We start from the raw sequence: 22,125 nt of genomic DNA, 5'->3' as shown, positions 1-22,125 counted from the left end.
TTCTCTCTCAAACTTTTAGAAAGAATAGACTATACCCACTCTTTCTAATATGCCTTTATTTTCTTTTGCTACTAAGCAACTGCTGTCTACTTCAGCTTTGACACACTGAAACTTTTGTCATCACCAATATTTAAGAGCCAAATCTTGAGGGAGCATTTTTGTTTTTCTGTTGGTGTCTTTTACTTCTTCTTTTTTGATCTTTGACATTGTTGAGCACCCAAGTCCTTGAAAGATCCCATTTTCTCCAAGGCTGTGATATCAGTTTTTCCTGGATTTTCTTCTACATGGACCTCTTGTCTCCTTGTGGTCTTTTCCTATTTTACTTAATAAATATGAGTGTTTCACATAGCAGCATCTTGTGCTTTTATTATTTTCCCTTTTTATACTCTCTTATAATTCATCCATATCTATACATTTTATTAATGTTTATGAGCCAATAACTTCCAAATCTGTATCTTTAACTCAGATTTAATTGCTGAACTTCAAAGGATCAGTCTAGACTTCTCAGAAAATTTTCAAAACAGAATTTAGCTTTTCTTCCAGATCTTCTTTTCTCCTAAATCTGTTTTGTTGAGATATCTAGATAAACCTATTCTTTAACCCACATACCCTGGATTTTTCTTAGTGCACTTATTCAACACATTCAAACAAGATTCCATGTTTTTTCTATTCACCTTCTTTAATAACTTTCCCAATTGTTTCAAGCTCTCCATTATTACTAATATTGCCTTAATTCAGAATGATCAAAGTTTATACAACACTCTCTTAAACCAGTAGAAAAATTTTGAAAACAAAATGGCATACGGGAGCTTATATATAACAGATAAAAGCATATTTATTCTGATCAAGTAGAAGTGAAAGACTCAAACTGCTATTCCGTCTTACCTCCTGTTGGGACTTTTGTGATACCTCTGAATCCTCGGAGCCTTAGCAGAAGTGCGTTTAAAATACTGCCTTCATTTTGCTAAGTGAAAGAAACTAGACCCAAAAAAGGCTACACCTATATAATTCCTTTATATGGCATTCTGGAAAAAGACAACTGTAGGAATAGACAACAGATCATTAGTTGCTGGGGATTAGGAAAAAGGGAGGAAATGGCTATATAGGAGCCACGCAGTGGGATTTTTAGGGATATGGAACTGTTCTGCATGGTACTGCTGCTGTAGATACGTTTTCTCACTGTCAGAAAAGGAATTTACAAGTAAACCAGTAGGGGGAAGCCTAGAATGAACCTCATGGTGCTGGGTTAGAGTTGGAGATAATAGCAAAAACTCATGTCTACTTCATGATACATACAGATAGATACAGAGGTAAACATTGATATGTGTGCATAGGTCGATAGTATACAAATGCATATTTCCTAGTTCTGTCTGCTAAGAAGACTTATAAGCAGTGACATTTACTTACAGTGAATATACTTAGTGCCTAGATTTGATTTCTCAATACAGTTCTTTAATAAAAGGAATTTGGGTTCCTTGGAGAAATGGTTGATACTAGGGCTGGTCAGGAAAAATGTAAAATTAGTGTAAAGCATTGTGTCATGCTAGAAAGTAAGGGAATGTTTAGAGAGAGAAAGAGAAAGGTAGAGATGGAGTCATATCAAAAGAACAAAGGAGCCTACCTGGAAGAGTTCCCAATGACCAGTGCTAGAACAATTTGAACAAAGTAAATAATAAGATTATTGAATGATACACTCCTCCAATATATGAATCTATATAAATGAATGACTGAATAAATAAATAAATGGAGGAGAGGGAAGAGATGTATCTTCCTTACAGAAGAATTTCAACTAATAGGTGTAGAAGAAATGAGGGGATTAAAAAATCACCATTAGAACATGACAGTAATACTTGTTGTAGACAAGACCCACTGATGAATGTTATACTTGGTGGGCAAACTTTAAGGAGAAACAGGATATTTGTATAGACTCAAATGATTAGGGGATGTTACAGAAATTTTCGGTGGCCTATGAATGGGTTTCTTAAGAATATTTTCCAAGATGCAAGTATAGAACTAGTGTTATTTGTACTGACATTTGTTTTTATACCTATAGCTCCTTGACTGTGACTTGTACTACATAGACTATTGGATATTAAGGTTTCTTATATAATAGTGAAAAATCAAAAACAATATAAATAAATTTCATCATGTTTTGTTTGAAAATAAGTATACACGCCATTAAAAAAAACACTTTTTTTGGCCAAAACTATTTAATAATACTGGGAAATGAGTATGATAAAATAAGTGTGTAAAAGCAAGATACAAACTATATATGTACTATGAAAACAATTTTTGTTTTTTTAAATATGTATGTAAACAAGTAAATAGAAAAAAGACTAGGAATAAATCTATCAACAGGTTAATAATATTTATCTTGAGTAGTAGAGTTGCAGGTGATTTTTCTCATCTTTTTATACTTTCCTCCAACAAACATTTGTATTTCCAGAAAAAATAAATTACAATAAAACAAAAGTAACTTCTATGATTGACATCCAAATCCTTGCTCATGTGGATCCACATTAGGCTGCTCTGGGTGCCAACCAATCCTGATGCTGGGAGTGGGTCCCAAAAGGCCAAAACAAAGGAGAACCATCATATCAGACACAGTTTGGAGGGGGAAGTGTCACAGGGTTGGGCATATGTCAAAAAATTATTAAGGAGAATTAATAACCAAAAGGCAGGGAGATTGAATATAGACACCCAAATCCAAAAAAGTAAAATATAGAGTTTCAATTTACAGCCAGGGCTGAGTCAGAGCCAGACAGAAAAAAATGGGGAGAATATGAGCAAGTTAAGGAATTGGGGAATTCTCAAAAAGGACCTGGGGCTTTTTTTCATTTGGGTTTCTGGCTCTCAGGAGGTCAGGCTGAATTAACTGCATAGTGTTAAAGTAGCAAGGAGAGAGAAAATTTATTTAAAATATCTCATTACACAATTTTAGAATGTTTAATGTGCTTTGAGAAACACCCACATTTCTAGTCTTTTTCTTTCTGCCACATCCTCATCTGTCAAAATTCATGATGGTCTAGCTCAAGTTCAACTTTCTCTTTGACATCTTCTTCAGTCCTCCAATTGGATGTGATTTCTCTTTCCTTTAAAATCCTGCAGGTTTTATTTATACTATTTGTAAAGAATACAAGTTTGTCAGCACAATGAAATAGCAAACTAGTCTTTCAGGTTTGAAAACTTACAGAAGCCTGGGTTGATATATATTATGCCCCTTTATGTGACACATTGTGTGTAACTTCTAGTGAACTAGCTAAATGACAAAGTGCTATAAATGTACACATATTTATTAAGAGAAAAATGATAAGGAAGGTTGTCACCCAGTACAAGTACACTCCTCTTGGAAGCTATGTTTTATCTTAGTAGCTAATACTTTCACTTATCTGCTAGGTAGTTTCCTGCTTGCTTTTGAGTCATAAATTATTCTTTAAAAGCTGGTATAGTTCCTACTGTGAGAGTTTACATATTAAATTTTAATCTAGAACACTTCCTTTACATAGCCTGGTAAGATTTAAGTTAGGCCTCCAAGCCACTGACATTTTCTAGTTAATCATGTTTCATTAATGCTGTTGAGATTAAGACAGAAGAGAGAAAAAAGGAAATGGGACAGACTGTCATACTGTCATTTTAAAGAAATAAAAATACCAATGCATTATTATCATTGCTGCTATTTCCCACATTATACAGATTTTCAAATTAATGAAATGACTTCAATATCTCTGATTCCTAAACTTTTTCTTCTGGGATGTGATAGTCTTTTTATGTAGTAGACTATTGCTATTTATGATTATGTTGTGTTGCCTCTAATGATCTGCAAATTGACTTTCTTTTCTTATTGATTTATGATCAATTTATGATGTACTCTGAAATGAACTTTTGCCATCTCACATAATGAGGCTGTAACTTCTTACTTGTAACTTATAACTTACTTGTAACTTATAACTTCTTACTTGACTTCTCCATTAGGGACCCCCACAGATGCCTTAAGCTCAAAAACCAAAATCATTGTGTTCACCCATTCTGTCCCTTTTTTTTTAGAGATTTTCTTCTAGCTTCTGGGGTCATTCTGGTTCTCTGTCCCTTACCTCCTACATCCAACCAAATACCAGTTTTTCTCAGAGCACACAAAAAATAATTACAAATACGATACAAATCACTAGGATTTTTAGATGATACATCCATAGTGCCCCCTATTCTTTGCCTAGTGCAGAACCAATTGTAAAACAGGGTGTCAGCAGAGATTATAATGTGTTAATTGCTGCTAAATTCTTGAAGTCAGTCGTCAGAGAGTTAAATGCCTAGAATGTCATGTCATGGTAGCCCTGGATTCTCCCATCTGTGTCTTTAGGAAATTCTGTTGGTAAATTTAGGGTTGAAAATGAACTTAAGCTTTCTGTTCCCGCCATTCTGGGAGAGAGAGGAGAAAAGACATTGAAATCCTCAGAGATAGCAGATAACTGACATGAAATGTAGACCTAAGACTTGCATTGTTTGTCTTTTAGAATTTACCATATGCCAATAATTGTTTATACCTCTTTTTTAAAATGTAATTGTTTATAACTTTTTCCTTCCATGAGAGTAGGAACTCTGAGAGCACAGATTGTACGCTGCAAGATAAATGACCAGTGCATTTTTGCTTCAGGATGTTTACGACCACACAAATATCAAAAATACACGAAACAAATATTTAGATTAGAAGTAACCTAATATCCATTATATGAGCAGATTTGATGAATTGTGTTATAACCACAATGGAATACTACACGTATTCTAAAATTCATGTTTTTAAAAGTATATTGAGTAATAATAAATTTAAAAGCCCTGACATCATAGGTGGTTAAAGTTGCAAAATAGTTTACAAAAATTATATATCAGTATTTGAAATTTATCTACATATATTCATAGGTAAAATCACATAATTTTTAATAGGAAACATACCAAATATTAACCATGTTTATTATCGGTGATTTTATATTTTCTTTATGCTTTTTGACTTTTTCCAAATAACAAATACTAGAAAAAATATTATAAAACAAAATAATTCTGTGAACTATGGTTCACTGGGTTTCTACCTCTGGTGCACAGTGCTCTTCATAGTGTTGACAATCAATAAATCTTGGTGAATTGCTAGGAATATTGGGACCATTGATTTGTAGACATCTTTTTAAAGAGTTCAATCTTTATGTTCCTATAAATTCTCTGGTGAGTTAATCTGAAACTGTGTATTTAAAAATATTTCCCCATCTTTCCAAATAAGGCACCAATGTATCATTATTGGCTTTACCTATCCATTCTTTGTCTTGGGGAAAAAAACACATACAAGAGAGCTTCCTGTTATCTGAGAAATAAATCTTCAGGGTGACTAGTAGGGTATACCATCTGCCAATTCCTAAGTAAAACACACCATGGTGATTTTAACATATCCAAATTGGATGTTTTAAGTTGTTCTTCCAATATCTGTTAATTTTCTTTCTCAGTGTTTATGTCTCAGCTACTTTCCCCATCCCATATGGCATTCTTTCTGGATATCTCTATCTGTATTCATAGTTCATTAAAAAGATTAAAATATTAAATATAGTAACTTTTATGTTTTTGTTAAGGAATTTGGTTATTCTCCTTGTTTCTCATATGAAGAGGTATAATTAGCCAGTTTCCTTTGGAGATAAAAGAGGCCCACAGCTCTTAAGAGCTTTTGTCTCAAAATATTTGTTTTTTGTATCAATGTAAGTTATTTAAATTATTGCATATTTTCTTTCTATGTACCTTTCTTGTAAGCGTACTTTGTTAAAATTGTCATTTTTTTAACATTTTTCTTGTATCAATAAGAGTTTCTTTTATAAGTCTCTCTTCATTGCCAGTATCTTTACTTAGCTCTTTGTACTGATAACCACAAGTAACAATGGGAAGCTACTTATTGTAGAGGGTAACTAGGCATACACTTAAAATCTGTACAGAAATCTGTGGCCTACTGAATGTTTGATGTAAATATTTGGTATAAATTCTTAATATTTGCCAGTAAAAATCTGCCTTAGCAATTGAACCACTTTTCCTCTTGGTTTATAGAACCATAATCATAAATGCTTTTCATTTTTACCCAAAGTCTCTTTTCAGTTTTAGTGTTTCTTTATTGTACTTTACTTTATGACTTTCTTCTATTTCCTAAATGTCAAAATATACCTGTATTTTCAATACTAAAAGTATCACAGATCTGGGTTTCCTTGCTGTCAAATGCAGACTCTAAGAGAGCTCCTAATGATTCTTGCTTTCTGGGAATTGTACCCTGAGTAATTCTTTCCACTTAAATGTGGGTTAGACATAGGGATTCCTTGAGTAGAGTAGAGTGTAGCAGAGATGGTGGGATGTCACTTATAAGATTAGGTTACAAAAAGACTGTGGCTTCTGTCTTGGCAGTCTCTCTCTAGACATCAGCCAGCAAAGACCTGAGGCCATCAGTTCAACAGCCCATGAGGAACTAAATCCTATCAACAACCATGTTGAGGGAAGTTGGAAGTGGCTCATCTCCTAGTTGAGCCTTCAAGTGAGATTACAGTCTTAGCCAGCACCCAAAATACAACCCCATGAAAAAACTTTGAGCCAGAGACACCAAGGTAAGCCACACTTAAATTCCTGATCCACAGAGACAGTGGGTCTAAAGGTGCTTCATTCATTAAGGTGCTAAATTTTGGAAGAATATATTATAAGGCAATAGATAACTAAAACACCCACCCATATACCTTTTCTGATATTCTTATATAAGGGGAGTTTTACAAGTATAATTTTATAATCATTTTACCTTAAAAAGGGTGGGAATTCAAGAATTGCTAGATGTTGGACTATGTTTAAGTTCGGAATATACAATCTTGGTTAAAAGAGATAGATATGATCTTATGTTTTCTAGCATATTATTGCTGCAATATTGTCTATTCCTTAGTGCAAGCAATGATCAGAGAAGATTCAGTCCTCCATGTCTAAAGAGCTAAACACAGAATTGCTTAAGTCTATGAGAAATCAGCTCTCCCTTCTTATGAAGCAAGCTTGAGAAGGATGAGGCAGAGAAAATGTGGCTACTGTTCCTATCAACAGAAACTGGAGGAAAGGGAAAGAGAGAGGAACTCTGATATTAAATTCTAGTCATAGGCCAGGGCTGTAGGATTTGGCATACTATATTCTGCCTATTCAAATCAATTTAAGATCTATAACTCTACTTCTTGGTTTAGTACCAGAGCAAACACAACTGTGGTCAAGCCACATTCTGAGAGGTGCATCATCATCCACTTCTACCTCAAGAGAACATTGCTCTGATCATAGGATAACCCATTACAATGGTACAAATTGGAGCAATGTCTATGTTTTCAGTTTTTACCCTGTGGCTGTGCTGATGTTACCACCCTCTGCCTCCAAACACTTGCCTGGCTAATTTATCAAGGTCAGAGATGCCTAATCTAAGTTGTGCAAATCCAATTCTCTTTCTTGGAAACATGAAACTTGAACAGAGCCCCATAGAGAATCAAGGTTACTAGCACAGAGATAACTAATATCAACACTCAAGAGAAGGTTCAATAGTTTCTGATATTGAAGACCCAGGGCAGCCTTTGTCCTGAGACTGTGTCAAGGCAAGATGATGGTTCAATATATTTTTCACTTCTGTGTGCTATCTTAGTAATCTAATAAATTTAACTTTCTTCCTTGAGATAGCCAGAGTAATTTTCAGTTATTTAACAGTTATGCCTTGACCTACCTTATTTATAAACTACATCCTTATTAAATAAACTTATGCTTAAAGATGTTGGTCTATTACAAGTCTGTAATTTGGTCTTTCTGCACAGGTGAGTTAAGAAAAAGACAAATGAACTGTTTTTATAACTAAATTGGTTATGATTTTTTTGATTAAATAAGTATAAATTTATTATAGTCATAGACTGATGAAAACAAGAATATGTGGGATATGCAGATAAATAAATAAGGCATTTCTACTTGGTGTCTTTTTGATTAGTTTTTCTACAGTCCCAATTACTTTCTTCCTACTTATTTTTCTTATTTATTTTGATTTGACTTCTAATATATTTTTGCATATACATAATCATAGATATGGAGTGATATATACCCATTTCATGATTTTATTTCTGTGAAGTATCTAAAATAGTAAAACTCATAGAAGCATAAAATAGAATGGTGGTTTCCAGAGGCTTAGGGAAGGGAAAGTGAAGAGTTGCTGTTCAGTAGGTATAAAGTTTTAGTCATGCAAAATGAAAAAGTCCTAGAGATCTGCTGTGCACCATAGTGCCTCTAGTTAACAACACTGTATTATACACTTAAACATTAATTAAGAGAGTAGATCTTGTGTTATGTGTTTTTTACCACATATTTTTAAAAGCTGCTTTCAAAGTGATACTAACAAATGTCTAGCCAAAATAAGATGTAGTTATGACTTTTGATCAGCTGCATCTTAAAAACAAATATGGAATTTAAGATGTGGAAAATATCCTTAGAAGGCAAGACCATAAAATCTCGAGACCATTCTAAAACCCAGTGGAACCTTGTGACCTCTTGTACGTAAGACACAGCTTGAGACCAGATCTTGGTAAGGTTGCATACTGACTTTCTATGAGTCTCACATAGCTTTTGTGCAGTCACTCAGGAAGTGTTCTGAATCACTAAGTCTTTGATTAAAACTGCATCAGAGAAGTTCTCTTATTACTCTAATTAGTTTAGAGCCATCTGGATGAGCAAGATAGTATTTTAGTCTAATGTTATCTTACAAGTCTTATTACAGTTTAGTCATTGGGAAAACTATTCGCATCCTCCTTAGAAAAAGACACAGTACAATACAATGATTAAAAGTGTGAGATTTCAAGTTATTTCAAATCTTAAGTCTCCTGGATTTCAGCTATTCATCCATTTTAAAGATTCTGGTCAGATCATCCTGGCAGATTTCCATATCAGTGTAATACTCTAAGGATTTTTACTTGATGGATGAATATTTATGCCTGTTTGGTTAACTCTCTTCTGTGGCTGAGCAGCTGTGTCCTCCTGGTTATGAAACTTGGTTGGGTTAAGTTAAAATGCCATTGCCATTTTGTTTCTCCTTCCATTGCTGCCATTATGTGGGAAGGGAAACAACTTCAGGCATTTATTCAACAAATATTTATTCAGCCCTTATTAGATGCCAGAAACTGAAGATAAGATTGTTAACAATAACAACAAAAAACATTACAGTTCCTGACTTCACAGAGCTCATTAGTGCATGGTATCCAAAATGGTGACCCATACTTCTGCAACCCACCAAATTGCAAGGGTCCAATCTCCAAGTAAAGGACTTTTAGGGTTGTTGCTTACTTTCTTCCCCCAAACAACATCCATCTTAATTATGGGATATATATGTTAAAGGTGAGCATCTTCCTCTTAATTAGATCAAATGTTATTAAAAATGGCAAATATATTTTAGATTCTGCAGTAAGGGAATTTGTTAATTTACTAATGTCTCCATAAATGGAGATTCCTTTATTGTTTCCTGTTGTGCTTATTATTTTGGTTAGTGTGATATGAAGACATGGAGTCATATACATCAACTTTTCTGGAAGTCCAATTTGATTCAAGGTTGCACATTGAAAAAGTGACTGACAAACATTCCTCTAATCTTTTACATCTATCTTGGTCACTATTTCAACTGCTTTTCAAAAATGATTCAGATGAATGCAGACTGAGATTTAAAATTTTATGAATAAGCTTAACTTTTTTCAATCAAACTTTATTTTATTTTGTTTTAAAGATTTTATTTGTTTATTTTAGAGAGAGAGAGAGAGAGAAAGCACATGACTGGGGGGGAGGGGAAGAGGGAGAGAATCTCAAGCAGACTCCCTGCTGAGCATGTAGTCTGTTGGGGACTCGATCTCACGACCCATGAGATCACGACCTGAGCCGAAATCACGAGTCAGACACTTAACTGACTGAGCCACATAGGTGCCCCTTAACATCTTTATATACATCTTTCCCAATGTCTCATAGTCATACACACACTTACAGGCACAGCCATGATTTTGCCCACTCCTTTTAATTTAAATAAGTAAAATTATTTAATGCTATAAGTCCACTTTGTAATCAGCTTTTATCACAGAAAATATATCATGGATATATTTAGATTTCAAAAAATATAGATCTATAGCATTTTTTAATGGTTGCGTTATATGTCCATTTCATGCCATAATTTATTTACTCAACCTTCACATTTAGTTTTCTCTGATTTTATTTGTTTTTAGGAAATTTCATGCAGGTAATGTCTAGCTCCTTGTTATAATTTTTTTATTTATTTGTATCCATTTAATACTTCATAAAGACTCATTTTGTCCATTACAATTCCTAAAATTAGAAATAATTACACAAAGTATTGTATTATGAAGTAACATTGATTTCATACTTTTTCTTTTCTCTATTCAACAAACATTGGTAATTTGGGTTTAAGACTTTTCTCTGGCCACTTTCCATTAGTTTCAAACTGTTCTCCTTCCAAATTTAGTAATGTTTATTCCAGAATGAATGTATTAAATCTGAACTGTTTCATTAAAACAGCCAACCCCCAAAGTAAGAATAAAGAGAAAGACAAACATACCATCCATCCAGGGGCCAGGGCATTACCAAGATAATTCTGTCATCTGTCTCTTTCTTCCACCATGTGAGATTTTGCATTTTTATCTACTGGTTTCCTAGGCTGCAGCCAGGAGAAGGAAAGAAGAGAAGTATCTCCCTTACCCCCCAAACACATTCAATCAAGCACAAACAAAGGCAGAAGTATTGTGAATTTGTCACTGAGTCACATCTGGTCCTTGCCTCCCACTCCTTCATACTTTGATTATTGTATTCCTGGCTTAGAGGGACAGGAGAAGAAAACAAGGGAGGCCTCATGAACTCTCCTTGAGACCAAGCAAGTAATAATAATAACTAGCATTTATTTGGTATTTACTTAGTACCAGGAATTGGTCTAAGTCTTTTATATGTGCCAACTAATTATTATACCAATCCCATGAAGAAGTTACCATTGTTATTTGCAGTTTATAGATGAGGAAATGGTACAGAGAAATTTAGCAACTAAAATCAAGTAGCTAGTGAATGACAGAATGGGGTTTAAACCCAGGTTAGTCTTATTTTACAACCTGCCTTCCCAACCAATTTGCTATGTTTCTATCTTTAGCTTTATCAAGCTAATTAAATGAAATAAATGCTTGGCAGCCCAGGCATCTAAATTTCTGACAGGATTTATCTACTAAGCTTAAATTAAGATTAATCATTAGAATCAGACAACATAAAAGAAATTATTGTTAGTCCCCATAGACAACTGTTGCAGCTTTATGGTGACCTCAAATTATGTTGTCAGTGCTGATTGTGGGGACATCCTTCTAGACCCTGATGCTCCTTATCTTCAAAACTCTTAGCTGGTGGTCTTGTAACTGCCAGTTCCATTGCACACCATCGTGGATCCTCTTTAGCTGCCATTTTATCCCATTGATGTAAATGTCGTCATTACTACCTCCACACCTTGTACAGATTCCAGGTGCCAGGCCACTGGGTGGGCCCAATGAGACCAGAGTGTCACTCGCACACTTCCTGAAGCAAGCTTTCTCTGCCTTTGGAGCTGGGGTTCCATGTTGGGGCCACTTCTCCAATTTCCCCTTGAATGCTCATGACACTCTTCCCTTGGAGAGGATTTCACTTTTAGCCGCTGAGAAGCTCCATCTTCATTTCTCAGTCTTAGTTCTTAAGAGTTAACCTCATCCCAGTCTCAAGTCCCACCGTTAGCCTTTCATCTCCTACTTTGTTATCTGGTTTCCCTATTGTTTTATTGAAGAAGAAGAGAATTTTGTTTATTAGTTTTATATCCACGTGTGCCTAAGCTATATTGATAGGTCCTTTTCAAAACTTGTGTGCTAAGCTTCCGAGAGTTCATTTAACATATTTAATTTACAATCTTAACTTAAAATCTCCGGTTAAGATTTTTATCATACTGCTTTACATTAGGTTGAATAAATGCAGTTTAATAATCCACTGCCTTTGGGGAGAGGTATGGTTAAGTAATTGTTAAGTCTGTATTCAATAATTACTCGTATTGTCTGATTTGAGAGAAGCATGTACTATAAAAAAATCTTTTCTACAAAATGTATTTTGAGTGATTTTCAGACAGTACCATTCAATAGTAGCAAGCAAATCATGATTTCCATTTTCAAGGTTGAGAGGCAAAGTAAGAGAGTAATTGTTGGAGTACAGTATTAGAAATACCTAGAAACTTATGTGAACAATGTGCTTATTGGAGTAGTAAAAAATTTGCATTAAAAATTTAAAATGTTTGAAAATCAAATAGCTTTTTAAATAAATATTTATGTACTAGTTATATTTTAAATGGGATAATTAATTAACATTATTTAGGGGCATCTGGGTGGCTCAGTTAAGTGTCTGCCTTCGGCTCAGGTCAGGGTCTAAGTTCCTGGGATTGAGCTCCATGTTGGGCTCCCAGCTCAGTGGGGAACCTGCTTCTCCCTCTCCCCCTGCTCATGCTCTCTCTCTCTCTCTCTCTCTCTCAAATAAATAAATAAATAAAATCTTTAAAAAATTAATTAACATTATATAAATAGCAATTAGGAACAAATAAATAATAAATAGCTGTGGTCCTGGGAAAGTTTTAGTTTGTAGAAGCTACCACTAAGCAGAAGCAAATTTATGCTAGTTCTACTTTTCACCAATTATTCTCTAATACAATATGAAGATACTAAATAGGAGTTTTGTTGATCAGCAATTGCTGCAATAATACTACATAACAATCCCCAAATCTCAGTGATATATATATGTATATATGGGTCTAGGGTCTCTCTCTCTATATATGGTCAGCTAGGCTTGGCTGGGTCAGCTGGGCTTGGCTGCAGGCTGCAGTTTGATTTCAGATATACTCCATATATCTTATTACTGGGCCATCAGTTTCTTGAGGGCACTCCCTTCTCATGGTAATGGCAGAAGTTCAAGTATACAAGGCAAACTGCAGTCACATTTGAAACTTCGGCTCATGTTACTTCCATTAACATTCCCCTGGCTGAAGCAGGTTACTAAATATCAATAATTCAAGGAAATATACTCTGTTTGCTCTAGTGGGGGCACTCCAACATTAAATCAAAGGTTATGGACATATATTTCTATCACAGGGAAGAAATGAAGAATTGGAGGAAATAGTCTAGTGGTAAATACCACTAAAAGAAATGGAATTGAAGTGTTCTAAAGTTCTAGAGTTGTCAGGGAAGTATAAAAGTTACTATTTCATATAGGTCCAACATACAAATTATAATCTCTAGAATAACCAAGAAAGGATAGAAGAAGCATGCAGATGGCCTTAAAAGTCAAAACAGTTACCTGCTAGGGACGCCTGGGTGGCTCAGTCAATTAAGCATCTGCCTTCGGCTCAGGTCATGATCCTGGGGTCCTGGGATCGAGTCCCGCCTCGGGCTCCCTGCTCAGTGGGGAGCCTGCTTCTCCCTCTGTCTCTGCCTGCCACTCTCCTTGCTTGTGTGCTCTCTCTCTCTCTTTCTCCATCAAATAAATAAATAAAATCTTAAAAAAAAATTACCCACTAAAAAGTGATGAATCCTGTGGGGGGCTTATGTATATACAGTCTGAGGCAATTCTGAGTTTACAAGCCATAAGGAGAAGCTCTGGAATTTGGATAACCTCAAACATATCAAGCCACTGAAGTTGATTTCAATATGACATCTGTATTATGCCCCTCCACTTCGCTCCTCTAGTTTTGAGCATAATTACCTGGAATCTTCTTGTTGATAGAACATCCTTTTACCCTTTAAAGGAACTAGTCCTCTTTCAAAGGAAAACTAAATATAATTGTGATATAAGGAAATTCGTGTGCTTAGGGAAACTTGAACATGAATATTTTGCCTTAGTATCTCATGCAGTTTCTTGTGTGCCATTCAGAAAAAAAGGTCATGCATAGCCAACAAGAAGATAAGCCCATGCATATCAAGCAGTGAAGATTTGGGCTCTGCTACATTTCTGTTTGCACTTCTCTTGGCTGAAAGGGTCAAGGGACAAAGGAATAAAATAGTTGCCTGTGTGTTTTGCTATTCATTACAGATTCTCCATCAGGATTTAATGTTCATTGGAGCAAGGTCAGCAAAAGGTCAATAACCAGTTAGTATGCATCGTATTATTTAATACTCAGGAAACTGGTCAAGGACCGAAAGGACGAAAACATAGGTTTGGCTCTGTTCAATCAGAAGTCATAATGCAAATATGTTTTTATTTAGGGAATGAGTGAAAACAGAACACTCTTTAAGGATATCACTGCATTGAAAAGTCAAGAATAATTAGCTATTTTGTATCTTTAAGATTTTTCTAAGATGAATTTCACCTTTCTAAAATGGATAAAGTAACACAAGATGATCTAGCAGTTTGCTAACTTAGTAATGGTATTTTAATGACCAGTAGAGCTCATTTTAGTCTGTCTGGTTTCTTCCAGCCAAGAATGCACTTCAGTTTCTCACACATAGGTATTTAACCAAATCTAACTTGTTTCCGAGTTCCAGAGATGTTAGTACATGTATTATTAGCTTGTGCCAAAACTTTACAGACTTTCCAATTATGGCTTTCCAAGGCAGGAACCGAATTCCACCTTTTTAGAATAACCCATTTACTTCCTTCTCTCTTGCTGTAGAGGATTATACAACTGTTAAGTTTAGTGTTTAATCTCATCTTGACTTTGATTCCATGCTAAACCTTTCACTTCTATTTAGCAAATTTTCCTTCTCGTTCCTAATTTCTTCTGGTCTCCCCAATCTCTGTTCACTCTTAACCTCAGCCTGACCTCACCCTGAACTCAGTACGTTAACAGTGTCTCTTCTTAGAGGAAGGAGAGTTGATTAGAAAACCCCTTTCACTTCCTCACTCTTCCTGGGCTTCTAGTTGACCCTCGAACAACATGGGGTGGAAGTGCATGGCTCCACTTACAGACAATTTTTTTCAGTAAGTACAGTATGTTGCTGTAAATGTATTTTCTCTCATGATTTTCTTAATAACATTTCTTTTCTCTAGCTACTTTATTGTAAGAATACAGTGTATAATAGACATAACCTACAAAAGATGTGTTAATTGTTCATGTTATTGGGAAGGCTTCTAGTCAACAGTAGGCTATTACTAGTTTGTTAAATTTTTGGAGAATCAAAAGATAAGCATGGATTTTCAACTGGGCAGAAGGGTGGCTCCTCTAACTTCTGTGTTGTTCAAGGGTTAACCGTACACCACGTCTGTTCTTAGAGCAGGAGGAAACTTCTCCGTGTGTACTGGATCTGACATTGAAAGATCAACCATTTCAAATGTCCTCTTTCATTTCTTTAATATCTCTAAAGATACCCAGAAGTTAAATTTGCAAAGTAGATCACTTTTTCTTTTCCAAAGTATTTTCTTGATCCTAAAACTACTTGTCTCCTGAATGGCTCCTCTGGCAATGATGTCACTTAGGCTTCAAGCTGAGAATCTTCTCAGTCTTCCCGATTCTTAACATCTCTATCTCTGCCCCCTGTTATCTTACCCTCCACACAAACTCACTCGTGTAGTAACCAAACCCTATGAATTCTACCTCGAAATGCTTTTCAATTTTGTCTTCACCTCTTTGTTTCCACTGTCACTGCTTTTGTCCAGATGAGTATTATTGTTTATTTAAACTTCAGCAACTATCTCCTAACCGGGTTTTCTCCCATCAGTGTCTCCTTTTACTCCAGTTCACTTTCTACATTGTAGTGGAGGAAGGGAAGGAAGGAAAAGAGAGAGAGAAGGGAAATTTTATCCATGTTCTTCCTCTTCATAAAAAGTTATTTTGGATCCCTCTCTGCAGGAAAAAGTGCAATTTTCTTGGCTTACTTCAAATCACCTTTCATATTCTGTAGCTAATGTCTCATTCTGGTGTTATTTACATCACTTCCTGATATGTACCCTTCTGTTTTTAGGAAAAGTCTTAGTGTTTCCTACCCAAACTAGATTTGTTGACAAATTTATGGCTTCTGATATGTTGTTCCCTCTGTCATTCCACCTGAATTTTTTACCTGGCATCTCCTACTCAACTTTTCCACCTCAGCTCAAATATCACCTTTTCTGGGAAGGTGACTTGACTTCCTTGACTTCTTCAGTGTTTATGGTCCCACATATTCATACATCTATCAACTTTGAATTGCAAATAATTTGTTTCAATAATCAGTTATTGTTCATAGCATCCTGTTTATACCTCCTTGGTGTCTATTAAACTATACTGTAATAACATCTCTATATTCTTTTCCCAAGGACAGTCTCTAAACCAGAACCTAACTAGATTAGAATTGATTTTAGAGTCATTGAGATATTATTAATTTACTCAACCAGAATGTCACTAGACTAGAATTATGTATTCTCACCCCATTTTTGAGTCATGTTAAGCACAACAAATTCTATGAGCACTTAATTTTGAAAGTAATACATGGCAAAGCAATTATTATACCTAGAAGAGGTTAAACAATAAGAGAAAAAAGAGAGAATTGTCATTAACACACATTTTATCAATTGTTCCAGCCCCTGGAGGTCTTCCCTCAATAGACTGACCTTTGAGTTGCCTGAGTTTGGCAGAGTAACATGGGTTGATACTGCCATATGGTGTCAAATGGAACCAGCTCACTGGAAAAATATGACCCCCTTATGCTGTAGCTTTTGCAACACTGTGAGAAATACATTTTTTTTCCTTTTAAATAGCTTGGGAAGTTTTTTTTTCCTTTTCTTTTGATGTGGTTTGATTTCTTTAAAAGAAAACCAAAAAAATCTCCAATGTATCCTGTGTATCTGCAAGCTAATTTTTTCTAACAGCTAATATGTATTGTGGGATGCTTACCATGTGCCCACTGCAGTAGAAGATTCAAAAGCAATGCCATATAAAATTTAGTCCCTGACCTCCTCCAAGGAGCTGATAGTTTTGTTGAAGACACAATGTCTTGCCATAAAATTTTCTTTTTTTCCCTTTCTCCCTTCTTCCCTCTCTTCTGCCTTTATATTTTTCTTTCTCTTCCCTTCTTCCCTCCCTACTTTCTACCTTCCTCCCTCCCTCTTTCCTTTCCTCTTTTTTTCTCCCTTCCTTCTTTCCTTCCTTCCTTTTTTTCTTTTTCTTTCCCCCCCCCTCTTCTCTTTCATAAATAGAAAAATATTTGTGTATTAGCATGTGTTTATCCTCAGGACATCAGAGTAATTTACTTTAACTCCTTTACTTTTTTTCAGTTCCATGGAAGGAAATGAATTGTCATCTAGGTAAATCTGTTTCTTTCCCATGGGTCATAGAGGCAAGTTAGAATATCCTCTCCCAATAAAAAATTGAGTATCTATTTATGATTAAATATGCTCTAACTGGGAGATGAAAGTAAGGCCAATAGATATAAAGAGACAAAAGTGTATGTTCATTTTGTGTGGAATTTCTTAATTTGCAACTTGATCTTTTGAAATAAAAATGGTTGAAAAAAGTGTAGATTTCCTAAGGAAGAGTGTCAGTAATGTTTGCCTTAGGGTGAATCAGCCTTACAAGAATTACTTCCTCTCATTCACTACTCTTTTTTTTATTTTAATTTTTAATTGAAGTATAGTTGACATATAATATTATATTAGTTTCAGGTGTATAACATAGTGATTCAACAATTACATACATTATGAAATGCTCACCACAGTAACTATAGTTACCATCTGTCACCGTCTAATGTTATTACAGTATTATTGACTATATTCCCTAAGCTGTCCCCCACACCATCCTTAACTGTTCTATCTTCACACAATGATGTAGTGATCGGTTGAGAATATCACAGCTTTATTACTAGTAATAATACTACTAATACTGATGCTAATAATATACTTTAAAAACTAGAGAGGATTTCTTTTTTTTTTTTCCTTAGGCTGATACCCTTTTCAGACTTCTGCATCCTGTAATTGTTTCTTGAGAGAAGGAAGAGTTGAAACTCTCATGTTCAGAATGCCCATGGGAACACACTGCAGATGTGAACTTCAACTGCTAGATGTGTCAGAACTGAAAATGCCATAAGCCACAAGCGGAAATCCTTAAACTTTGAAAAAAAAAGTATGAGAGTTATTTTGGAACATGGGACAGTGCCTGAGTGAGGCAAGTTGCTGGTATTAAGATTGATGTCTGAAAAAAAGCAAAAGCAGAGAGAAGTTCCAAAAAAAGGAATGGGAGGACTTTGAAAGCAAACTTCGTCTATTTGACAATTTTAATTAAAACTGAATTTGTGGGGCACCTGGGTGGCTCAGTTGTTAAGCGTCTGCCTTTGGCTCAGGTCATGATCCCAGGGTCCTGGGATTGAGCCCTGCATCGAGCCCCGCATCGGGCTCCCTGCTCAGTGGGAAGCCTGCTTCTGCCTCTCCCACTCCCCTTGCTTGTGTTCCCTCTCTCACTGTGTCTCTCTCTGTCAAATAAATAAATAAAATCTTTTAAAAAAATAGAAAATAAATAAAAAACTGAATTTGTAATGTCTGTTCAGGCCAAGTTAATTAATTAATTCTCACAGTACAACTGCTTTGTAGAATAGTGTTTAGTTTTGTTTCATTATACAGAACTATTTGGTTAGTTACCTCAACTCATTACCTTCCTCATGTGAATATAATCTTTAGATTCACTGAAATTCCATCTTTCTTCTTCTCATGCTTCTTACATCCTATATTTCCTACCAAACTAAGTAGAAATCAATTTAATTTACCTTCCACCTTCCCTTTCTCCTTATTTAGCCAAAAACATGTTTCAATAGTTATAGCACAAATTTTGCTAATAAGCATTATATACTTGAGGCATTGTGGTAAAAATCATTACTTGTCGTAATATAAATAACCAGCTTCATATATTTGGGATTATAGGTGAATCTTTATTTAACTCACGGATTTAACCTCAGCTGTGTAGTTTCACCAATACTTTAGACATGAGATTTGACTTAAAGGGAATCCTGCTGCACACAGAGCAGTTGAGTAATAAATGTGATAAACTCTTTATATCTTGCATATGTTATTTACTGAATTCCTTTAAACCATTAAACTGATAGATGTTGTCCTCCAAATGCATCTTAACTCCTCAGAAAAATTTCAACAGAAAATAGACTGTGAAATAGTACAATTCCCTTCATGTCGGAGGCCCAGCACTTCCAGCTTCATTGAGCTAAGTTTTAACCCTAGGAGGGGAGATGAGACAAATCTGGAGGAGGCCAAGTATTGTCCAACAAGGCACCTCCTCTCTTATTTAAGGCTTCTCTCACAACACCATTTTTACTGTATTCCATCAGTTATATGGAGTATTTTTTGTTATTAAATACTTCAATCTATTAATCATTGCCGGCTCTTTATCAGTCCATCTCTCTGAGATATATTGCTATGGGAAATCATTCATTCCATCCAAGTTTTCAAATTTATTGGTTTAGAGTTGTTGATAAAATAATCTTATTCTCATTTATTTTTGCATTTATTGATGGGTTTGATTTGTACATTTATTTGCATCTTCTAGTTTTCCTCTTGGTTAACCACACCAGAGGCTTATCTACTTGGTTGGTTTGTATTGTTTTCAATTTTGCTAATTTCCACCCTTTATCTATTGCCTTCCTACTTCTTTCTTTGGGTTTATTGTGTTCTTTTTAAAAACATACTCAATTGCATATGTAGCTCCTTTCAGGCTCCTTTCTATTCTAGTAGAAACACCTAAAGTTACAAATTCTTCTCAAAACACCATTTTCCCCACATTCCACAATTTTAAATATGAATTATTTTTGTTATCATTCAGTTCAAAATCTTTCTAATTTTCATAATGATTTCTTTTTTTAACCATGAGTTATCTGGAGATATAAAATGTTCAAATACATATATTTCTTTAATATATATTTTTAACCTCCAACATAATTGAATTGTGACCAGAGAATGTGCACTATGGAATACCTTTACTGTGAAATGTGTTAAGATTTACTTTATAACCCAATCAATCTATGTGAAACTTCAAACTCTGTTTGAAATACTAAAATTTGCACTTTTTGAACATGACTTTTGACCACTGCTCCCATTTCTTTAATGATTGTTGATCTATAATGTTTCCTATTTTTAGCTGGACCAATTTTGATCATTTGTATTTTTCCCAAAAATTTTTCTCTAGATTTCAACAAGCAAGTACCATTTGTGGAAGGATAGAATATAGGAGATAGGGAGGGCATGTATTGCATGGAGCACTGGGTGTTATACGCAAACAATGAATCATGGAACACTACATCAAAAACTAATGATGTAATGTATGGTGATTAACATAACAATAAACAATTAAAAAAAAACCTAATGATGTATGGTGATTAACATAACATAAAAAAAAAGAGAGAGATAAGGAATCTCTGGTGTGTCCTGACAGGAGAGTTGTAGACCAGATCCCTAGGGTTCTAGAGCAAGTCCATACCTTTTACAGCATAAAAAGCAGAGCTTTATTTGACATTCCATCGGTAACTCTTGGCATGCTACTGGCGATCATAGGATAGGAAGTCATGATACAACTCCTTTTCATCTGACCTACCAATCATAAGGTTCGGTAGGCACAGCAGCAATCCATTAAACTATGGAAATGTCTCTTTGGGGTTGGGCCTGAGCAATCAGATAGCCAATCTGTCACCCATACTGCAGCAGCGTCTCCTCCAGGTTAGTCACGCCTTTGGGTTTCCTCAACCAGATAAGAAAGAAGGAAAAATTCTGAATCCTTGTCTTTTTCTGAATGTCATGACAATGTTTATTAGAATTTTAGTGTCACAATGACTTTTTTTCTCCAGTTTTATTGTGATAACAATTGATTGTGTAAGTTCAAGGTATACAAACTAATGAGTTGACGTATGCATATACTGTGAGATGATTACCACAGTAAGTAGTGAACATTCATCACCTCACATAGCTACAAGTTTTTTTCCTTGTGATGAGAACTTTTAAGATTTACCCTCTTAGCAACTTTCAAATTTATAGTACAGTATTATTTTTTATTTTATTTTTTTAAGATTTTATTTATTTATTTGACAGAGAGAGAGAGCACAAGCAGGGGAGCAAGAGAAGGAGAGGGAGAAGAAGGCTCCCTGCTGAGGAGGGAGCCCGATGCAGGGCTGGATCCCAGGACCCTGGGATCATGACCTGAGCCGAAGGCAGATGCTCAACCATCTGAGCCACCCAGGTGCCCCTATAATACAGTATTATTACCTATAGTCACCATGCTGTACATTATATCTCGAAGACTTATTTATCTTATAACTAGAAGTTTGTACCCTTTGACCACCTTCACCATTTGCCCATTCCCCACTCCTGCCTCTGGCAACCACAAATATGATCTCTGTTTCCATGAGTTTGTGGTTTCTTTTTTAGATTCTGTGTATAACTGAAATCACACAGTATTTGTATTTCTCTGAGTTACTTCACTTAGCATAATGCAAAATAAATCAAATACAAATGCAAATCAAAACCACAATGAGATATCTCCTCACACCTGTTAGAATGGCAATCATTTAAAATTTTTTTTGTTTTGATATATATTTAAATATAAAGTCAAGGATATATCCTACTAGACTTAATATAATGTGGTTTTAAAAAATAATAATTGTTGGAGAACATATCAAATGCCTTTTTGACCTCCGTGAAGATGATTAACACTTCTTTCAACCTATTATTAAGGAAATGATATTAATAAAGGTGGAGGTTAATGTGGGTGGGAAAGGGATTATATGTATTACATGTCTTTATTTGTACACCTGTACTGTTTAGCTAAGTAAATGTTTAATAATTGGTTTTTGAGTGATTTTGCTTTTATAGCTTGCCAGGAAATTTTATGGTATTATCTTTGTGACTATGTGGTAAAGAAGAATAAGAATTTTAGAGACAGAAAAATCACTTGAGAAGCAACTACAATATTCTAGTGAGAAAGCAATACACACTGATTTGATATAAAAATCATTCTAGTTGTTCTGTAGACTTTTCCACATTCTAGGTGGTAAGAATATTTCCTCGTGTTATATCCTAACCTTTCTTAATACCCCAATGTTTCCAGAGAATTTAGACTTAAGTTTTGATTAG

The 22,125-nt window shown here is 35.0% G+C and overlaps 1 long non-coding RNA gene across 1 annotated transcript in view; it reads left to right on the top strand.

Annotated features, from left to right (window-relative positions):
- LOC141374161 (uncharacterized) overlaps window positions 1-18,463 on the top strand; it is a 51,561-nt gene extending 33,098 nt beyond the window's left edge. Inside the window, exon 4 of the long non-coding RNA XR_012380808.1 lies at window positions 17,943-18,463. This is a non-coding gene — a long non-coding RNA (uncharacterized lncRNA). The remainder of the gene's footprint in view (window positions 1-17,942) is intronic.
- Window positions 18,464-22,125: the final 3,662 nt, after the last annotated feature.

The sequence above is a fragment of the Callorhinus ursinus genome, unplaced genomic scaffold (genome assembly GCF_003265705.2).
Source record: "Callorhinus ursinus isolate GAN/ISIS: 27379988/994484 unplaced genomic scaffold, GSC_fseal_2.0 scaffold14, whole genome shotgun sequence".
Taxonomy (NCBI): Eukaryota; Metazoa; Chordata; class Mammalia; order Carnivora; family Otariidae; genus Callorhinus; species Callorhinus ursinus.
Note: the sequence above shows the minus strand (reverse complement) of the source record. Positions and strands in the feature narration are given on the sequence as shown.